Raw genomic sequence first — 7,500 nt, forward strand, 5'->3', positions numbered from 1 at the left:
AGACACCTACACTTCAGTTTATGAAAATGCAACCTTGCATCTTTCGCAGTTGTAAAGAAAATTTTGATTCGTTTAAGACTAAATCAGAATGCACTTACTGGGGGCATAATTGAGATAATGTGTAAGTGTGCATATTTTTTTAAAGTTTGGTTGAATTTTTTTCTTTAGTTCGCTAAACTGCACAATGTTAGGATAAGATTAAGTTGATATTTTAATGTCAGACTATGCCAAGTTTGAAAGAAAACCTATCTTCTGAATGATGTCTTTTACATCCAGTCTTAACTGATTGTACAACTTATTAATTGAGGAATGTGTTTTTCCAACTTAACAAAAAGAACAAAATTGTCAGAAGTGGGATTTGAACCCACGTCTCCATACGGAGACCAGAAAACCCATTTAGAGGAAGACATTACTCTTGAGTCTGGCACCTTAGACCGCTCGGCCATCCTGACACTTTTTAGTTGTGTTGTAAACCTATTCAACAATATTGTAAATTCTATTAAATATAATAATATGGCAGCTTATGAAAGGCAAACATTATATAGAATTTGAAAACTAATAATAAAAACACGATCTTGGATGTCTGTATTTCATGCGTCCACGTTGTACTAAGGGTTCAACCTAGTCTCAGGACAGACCCGTTGTTCTAACAGATATGGTGTCTCACTATGGAAAAGTAGACCAAGATTCTGAGTCTGTCCTCCATGCCTATCAAACTTTTCTTCACTATTTTTGATTATTTACTAACAAAAAAAAAGTGTTGCAAAAAATGTCTACTTCAAACTCCATTGTTACAGACACCTACACTTCAGTTTATGAAAATGCAACCTTGCATCTTTCGCAGTTGTAAAGAAAATTTTGATTCGTTTAAGACTAAATCAGAATGCACTTACTGGGGGCATAATTGAGATAATGTGTAAGTGTGCATATTTTTTTAAAGTTTGGTTGAATTTTGTTCTTTAGTTCGCTCAACTGCACAATGTTAGGATAAGATTAGGTTCATATTTTAATGTCAGACTATGCCAAGATTGAAAGAAAACCTATCTTCTGAATGATGTCTTTTACATCCAGTCTTAACTGATTGTACAACTTATTCATTGAGGAATGTGTTTTTCCAACTTAACAAAAAGAACAAAATTGTCAGAAGTGGGATTTGAACCCACGCCTCCATACGGAGACCAGAAAACCCATTTAGAGGAAGACATTACTCTTGAGTCTGGCGCCTTAGACCGCTCGGCCATCCTGACACTTTTTAGTTGTGTCGTAAACCTATTCAACAATATTGTAAATTCTATTAAATATAATAATATGGCAGTTTATGATAGGCAAACATTATATAGAATTTGAAAACTAATAATAAAAACACGATCTTGGATGTCTGTATTTCATGCGTCCACGTTGTACTAAGGGTTCAACCTAGTCTCAGGACAGACCCGTTGTTCTAACAGATATGGTGTCTCACTATGGAAAAGTAGACCAAGATTCTGAGTCTGTCCTCCATGCCTATCAAACTTTTCTTCACTATTTTTGATTATTTACTAACAAAAAGATAGTGTTGCAAAAAATGTCTACTTCAAACTCCATTGTTACAGACACCTACACTTCAGTTTATGAAAATGCAACCTTGCATCTTTCGCAGTTGTAAAGAAAATTTTGATTCGTTTAAGACTAAATCAGAATGCACTTACTGGGGGCATAATTGAGATAATGTGTAAGTGTGCATATTTTTTTAAAGTTTGGTTGAATTTTGTTCTTTAGTTCGCTCAACTGCACAATGTTAGGATAAGATTAGGTTGATATTTTAATGTCAGACTATGCCAAGATTGAAAGAAAACCTATCTTCTGAATGATGTCTTTTACATCCAGTCTTAACTGATTGTACAACTTATTCATTGAGGAATGTGTTTTTCCAACTTAACAAAAAGAACAAAATTGTCAGAAGTGGGATTTGAACCCACGCCTCCATACGGAGACCAGAAAACCCATTTAGAGAAAGACATTACTCTTGAGTCTGGCGCCTTAGACCGCTCGGCCATCCTGACACTTTTTAGCTGTGTTGTAAACCTATTCAACAATATTGTAAATTCTATTAAATATAATAATATGGCAGTTTATGATAGGCAAACATTATATAGAATTTGAAAACTAATAATAAAAACACGATCTTGGATGTCTGTATTTCATGCGTCCACGTTGTACTAAGGGTTCAACCTAGTCTCAGGACAGACCCGTTGTTCTAACAGATATGGTGTCTCACTATGGAAAAGTAGACCAAGATTCTGAGTCTGTCCTCCATGCCTATCAAACTTTTCTTCACTATTTTTGATTATTTACTAACAAAAAGATAGTGTTGCAAAAAATGTCTACTTCAAACTCCATTGTTACAGACACCTACACTTCAGTTTATGAAAATGCAACCTTGCATCTTTCGCAGTTGTAAAGAAAATTTTGATTCGTTTAAGACTAAATCAGAATGCACTTACTGGGGGCATAATTGAGATAATGTGTAAGTGTGCATATTTTTTTAAAGTTTGGTTGAATTTTTTTCTTTAGTTCGCTAAACTGCACAATGTTAGGATAAGATTAAGTTGATATTTTAATGTCAGACTATGCCAAGATTGAAAGAAAACCTATCTTCTGAATGATGTCTTTTACATCCAGTCTTTACTGACTGTACAACTTATCCATTGAGGAATGTGTTTTTCCAACTTAAGAAAAAGAATAAAATTGTCAGAAGTGGGATTTGAACCCACGCCTCCATATGGAGACCAGAAAACCCATTTAGAGGAAGACATTACTCTTGAGTCTGGCGCCTTAGACCGCTCGGCCATCCTGACACTTTTTAGCTGTGCCGTAAACCTATTCAACAATATTGTAAATTCTATTAAATATAATAATATGGCAGTTTATGATAGGCAAACATTATATAGAATTTGAAAACTAATAATAAAAACACGATCTTGGATGTCTGTATTTCATGCGTCCACGTTGTACTAAGGGTTCAACCTAGTCTCAGGACAGACCCGTTGTTCTAACAGATATGGTGTCTCACTATGGAAAAGTAGACCAAGATTCTGAGTCTGTCCTCCATGCCTATCAAACTTTTCTTCACTATTTTTGATTATTTACTAACAAAAAGATAGTGTTGCAAAAAATGTCTACTTCAAACTCCATTGTTACAGACACCTACACTTCAGTTTATGAAAATGCAACCTTGCATCTTTCGCAGTTGTAAAGAAAATTTTGATTCGTTTAAGACTAAATCAGAATGCACTTACTGGGGGCATAATTGAGATAATGTGTAAGTGTGCATATTTTTTTAAAGTTTGGTTGAATTTTTTTCTTTAGTTCGCTAAACTGCACAATGTTAGGATAAGATTAAGTTGATATTTTAATGTCAGACTATGCCAAGTTTGAAAGAAAACCTATCTTCTGAATGATGTCTTTTACATCCAGTCTTAACTGATTGTACAACTTATTAATTGAGGAATGTGTTTTTCCAACTTAACAAAAAGAACAAAATTGTCAGAAGTGGGATTTGAACCCACGCCTCCATACGGAGACCAGAAAACCCATTTAGAGGAAGACATTACTCTTGAGTCTAGCACCTTAGACCGCTCGGCCATCCTGACACTTTTTAGTTGTGTTGTAAACCTATTCAACAATATTGTAAATTCTATTAAATATAATAATATGGCAGCTTATGAAAGGCAAACATTATATAGAATTTGAAAACTAATAATAAAAACACGATCTTGGATGTCTGTATTTCATGCGTCCACGTTGTACTAAGGGTTCAACCTAGTCTCAGGACAGACCCGTTGTTCTAACAGATATGGTGTCTCACTATGGAAAAGTAGACCAAGATTCTGAGTCTGTCCTCCATGCCTATCAAACTTTTCTTCACTATTTTTGATTATTTACTAACAAAAAGATAGTGTTGCAAAAAATGTCTACTTCAAACTCCATTGTTACAGACACCTACACTTCAGTTTATGAAAATGCAACCTTGCATCTTTCGCAGTTGTAAAGAAAATTTTGATTCGTTTAAGACTAAATCAGAATGCACTTACTGGGGGCATAATTGAGATAATGTGTAAGTGTGCATATTTTTTTAAAGTTTGGTTGAATTTTTTTCTTTAGTTCGCTAAACTGCACAATGTTAGGATAAGATTAGGTTGATATTTTAATGTCAGACTATGCCAAGATTGAAAGAAAACCTATCTTCTGAATGATGTCTTTTACATCCAGTCTTTACTGACTGTACAACTTATCCATTGAGGAATGTGTTTTTCCAACTTAAGAAAAAGAACAAAATTGTCAGAAGTGGGATTTGAACCCACGCCTCCATATGGAGACCAGAAAACCCATTTAGAGGAAGACATTACTCTTGAGTCTAGCACCTTAGACCGCTCGGCCATCCTGACACTTTTTAGTTGTGTTGTAAACCTATTCAACAATATTGTAAATTCTATTAAATATAATAATATGGCAGCTTATGAAAGGCAAACATTATATAGAATTTGAAAACTAATAATAAAAACACGATCTTGGATGTCTGTATTTCATGCGTCCACGTTGTACTAAGGGTTCAACCTAGTCTCAGGACAGACCCGTTGTTCTAACAGATATGGTGTCTCACTATGGAAAAGTAGACCAAGATTCTGAGTCTGTCCTCCATGCCTATCAAACTTTTCTTCACTATTTTTGATTATTTACTAACAAAAAAAAAGTGTTGCAAAAAATGTCTACTTCAAACTCCATTGTTACAGACACCTACACTTCAGTTTATGAAAATGCAACCTTGCATCTTTCGCAGTTGTAAAGAAAATTTTGATTCGTTTAAGACTAAATCAGAATGCACTTACTGGGGGCATAATTGAGATAATGTGTAAGTGTGCATATTTTTTTAAAGTTTGGTTGAATTTTGTTCTTTAGTTCGCTCAACTGCACAATGTTAGGATAAGATTAGGTTGATATTTTAATGTCAGACTATGCCAAGATTGAAAGAAAACCTATCTTCTGAATGATGTCTTTTACATCCAGTCTTAACTGATTGTACAACTTATTCATTGAGGAATGTGTTTTTCCAACTTAACAAAAAGAACAAAATTGTCAGAAGTGGGATTTGAACCCACGCCTCCATACGGAGACCAGAAAACCCATTTAGAGGAAGACATTACTCTTGAGTCTGGCGCCTTAGACCGCTCGGCCATCCTGACACTTTTTAGTTGTGTCGTAAACCTATTCAACAATATTGTAAATTCTATTAAATATAATAATATGGCAGTTTATGATAGGCAAACATTATATAGAATTTGAAAACTAATAATAAAAACACGATCTTGGATGTCTGTATTTCATGCGTCCACGTTGTACTAAGGGTTCAACCTAGTCTCAGGACAGACCCGTTGTTCTAACAGATATGGTGTCTCACTATGGAAAAGTAGACCAAGATTCTGAGTCTGTCCTCCATGCCTATCAAACTTTTCTTCACTATTTTTGATTATTTACTAACAAAAAGATAGTGTTGCAAAAAATGTCTACTTCAAACTCCATTGTTACAGACACCTACACTTCAGTTTATGAAAATGCAACCTTGCATCTTTCGCAGTTGTAAAGAAAATTTTGATTCGTTTAAGACTAAATCAGAATGCACTTACTGGGGGCATAATTGAGATAATGTGTAAGTGTGCATATTTTTTTAAAGTTTGGTTGAATTTTGTTCTTTAGTTCGCTCAACTGCACAATGTTAGGATAAGATTAGGTTGATATTTTAATGTCAGACTATGCCAAGATTGAAAGAAAACCTATCTTCTGAATGATGTCTTTTACATCCAGTCTTAACTGATTGTACAACTTATTCATTGAGGAATGTGTTTTTCCAACTTAACAAAAAGAACAAAATTGTCAGAAGTGGGATTTGAACCCACGCCTCCATACGGAGACCAGAAAACCCATTTAGAGAAAGACATTACTCTTGAGTCTGGCGCCTTAGACCGCTCGGCCATCCTGACACTTTTTAGCTGTGTTGTAAACCTATTCAACAATATTGTAAATTCTATTAAATATAATAATATGGCAGTTTATGATAGGCAAACATTATATAGAATTTGAAAACTAATAATAAAAACACGATCTTGGATGTCTGTATTTCATGCGTCCACGTTGTACTAAGGGTTCAACCTAGTCTCAGGACAGACCCGTTGTTCTAACAGATATGGTGTCTCACTATGGAAAAGTAGACCAAGATTCTGAGTCTGTCCTCCATGCCTATCAAACTTTTCTTCACTATTTTTGATTATTTACTAACAAAAAGATAGTGTTGCAAAAAATGTCTACTTCAAACTCCATTGTTACAGACACCTACACTTCAGTTTATGAAAATGCAACCTTGCATCTTTCGCAGTTGTAAAGAAAATTTTGATTCGTTTAAGACTAAATCAGAATGCACTTACTGGGGGCATAATTGAGATAATGTGTAAGTGTGCATATTTTTTTAAAGTTTGGTTGAATTTTTTTCTTTAGTTCGCTAAACTGCACAATGTTAGGATAAGATTAAGTTGATATTTTAATGTCAGACTATGCCAAGATTGAAAGAAAACCTATCTTCTGAATGATGTCTTTTACATCCAGTCTTTACTGACTGTACAACTTATCCATTGAGGAATGTGTTTTTCCAACTTAACAAAAAGAACAAAATTGTCAGAAGTGGGATTTGAACCCACGCCTCCATACGGAGACCAGAAAACCCATTTAGAGGAAGACATTACTCTTGAGTCTAGCACCTTAGACCGCTCGGCCATCCTGACACTTTTTAGTTGTGTTGTAAACCTATTCAACAATATTGTAAATTCTATTAAATATAATAATATGGCAGCTTATGAAAGGCAAACATTATATAGAATTTGAAAACTAATAATAAAAACACGATCTTGGATGTCTGTATTTCATGCGTCCACGTTGTACTAAGGGTTCAACCTAGTCTCAGGACAGACCCGTTGTTCTAACAGATATGGTGTCTCACTATGGAAAAGTAGACCAAGATTCTGAGTCTGTCCTCCATGCCCATTTAAACTTTTCTTCACTATTTTTGATTATTTACTAACAAAAAGATAGTGTTGCAAAAAATGTCTACTTCAAACTCCATTGTTACAGACACCTACACTTCAGTTTATGAAAATGCAACCTTGCATCTTTCGCAGTTGTAAAGAAAATTTTGATTCGTTTAAGACTAAATCAGAATGCACTTACTGGGGGCATAATTGAGATAATGTGTAAGTGTGCATATTTTTTTAAAGTTTGGTTGAATTTTTTTCTTTAGTTCGCTAAACTGCACAATGTTAGGATAAGATTAGGTTGATATTTTAATGTCAGACTATGCCAAGATTGAAAGAAAACCTATCTTCTGAATGATGTCTTTTACATCCAGTCTTTACTGACTGTACAACTTATCCATTGAGGAATGTGTTTTTCCAACTTAAGAAAAAGAACAAAATT

General features: G+C 34.4%; 1 long non-coding RNA gene and 10 other non-coding genes across 11 annotated transcripts in view; 1 reads left to right on the plus strand and 10 right to left on the minus strand.

Annotated features, from left to right (window-relative positions):
* The window catches only part of LOC142102353 (uncharacterized), a 281,858-nt gene that overhangs the window by 193,107 nt on the left and 81,251 nt on the right, over window positions 1-7,500 (plus strand). The window lies entirely within an intron of this gene.
* TRNAL-CAA (transfer RNA leucine (anticodon CAA)) lies at window positions 344-452 on the minus strand. The gene is made up of 2 exons: window positions 415-452; window positions 344-389 (listed from the first exon to the last, which is right to left on the minus strand). It is a non-coding gene; the product is annotated as a tRNA-Leu (tRNA).
* Window positions 1,139-1,247, minus strand: TRNAL-CAA (transfer RNA leucine (anticodon CAA)). The gene is made up of 2 exons: window positions 1,210-1,247; window positions 1,139-1,184 (listed from the first exon to the last, which is right to left on the minus strand). It is a non-coding gene; the product is annotated as a tRNA-Leu (tRNA).
* TRNAL-CAA (transfer RNA leucine (anticodon CAA)) lies at window positions 1,934-2,042 on the minus strand. The gene is made up of 2 exons: window positions 2,005-2,042; window positions 1,934-1,979 (listed from the first exon to the last, which is right to left on the minus strand). It is a non-coding gene; the product is annotated as a tRNA-Leu (tRNA).
* Window positions 2,729-2,837, minus strand: TRNAL-CAA (transfer RNA leucine (anticodon CAA)). The gene is made up of 2 exons: window positions 2,800-2,837; window positions 2,729-2,774 (listed from the first exon to the last, which is right to left on the minus strand). It is a non-coding gene; the product is annotated as a tRNA-Leu (tRNA).
* On the minus strand, window positions 3,524-3,632 carry TRNAL-CAA (transfer RNA leucine (anticodon CAA)). The gene is made up of 2 exons: window positions 3,595-3,632; window positions 3,524-3,569 (listed from the first exon to the last, which is right to left on the minus strand). It is a non-coding gene; the product is annotated as a tRNA-Leu (tRNA).
* TRNAL-CAA (transfer RNA leucine (anticodon CAA)) lies at window positions 4,319-4,427 on the minus strand. The gene is made up of 2 exons: window positions 4,390-4,427; window positions 4,319-4,364 (listed from the first exon to the last, which is right to left on the minus strand). It is a non-coding gene; the product is annotated as a tRNA-Leu (tRNA).
* On the minus strand, window positions 5,114-5,222 carry TRNAL-CAA (transfer RNA leucine (anticodon CAA)). Its single transcript has 2 exons — window positions 5,185-5,222; window positions 5,114-5,159 (listed from the first exon to the last, which is right to left on the minus strand). It is a non-coding gene; the product is annotated as a tRNA-Leu (tRNA).
* On the minus strand, window positions 5,909-6,017 carry TRNAL-CAA (transfer RNA leucine (anticodon CAA)). The gene is made up of 2 exons: window positions 5,980-6,017; window positions 5,909-5,954 (listed from the first exon to the last, which is right to left on the minus strand). It is a non-coding gene; the product is annotated as a tRNA-Leu (tRNA).
* Window positions 6,704-6,812, minus strand: TRNAL-CAA (transfer RNA leucine (anticodon CAA)). Its single transcript has 2 exons — window positions 6,775-6,812; window positions 6,704-6,749 (listed from the first exon to the last, which is right to left on the minus strand). It is a non-coding gene; the product is annotated as a tRNA-Leu (tRNA).
* Window position 7,500, minus strand: part of TRNAL-CAA (transfer RNA leucine (anticodon CAA)) — a 109-nt gene continuing 108 nt past the window's right edge. The window contains exon 2 of the tRNA in view: window position 7,500. This exon is cut by the window's right edge and continues 45 nt beyond it. This is a non-coding gene — a tRNA (tRNA-Leu).

The sequence above is a fragment of the Mixophyes fleayi genome, chromosome 9 (assembly GCF_038048845.1).
Source record: "Mixophyes fleayi isolate aMixFle1 chromosome 9, aMixFle1.hap1, whole genome shotgun sequence".
Lineage (NCBI taxonomy): Eukaryota > Metazoa > Chordata > Amphibia > Anura > Limnodynastidae > Mixophyes > Mixophyes fleayi.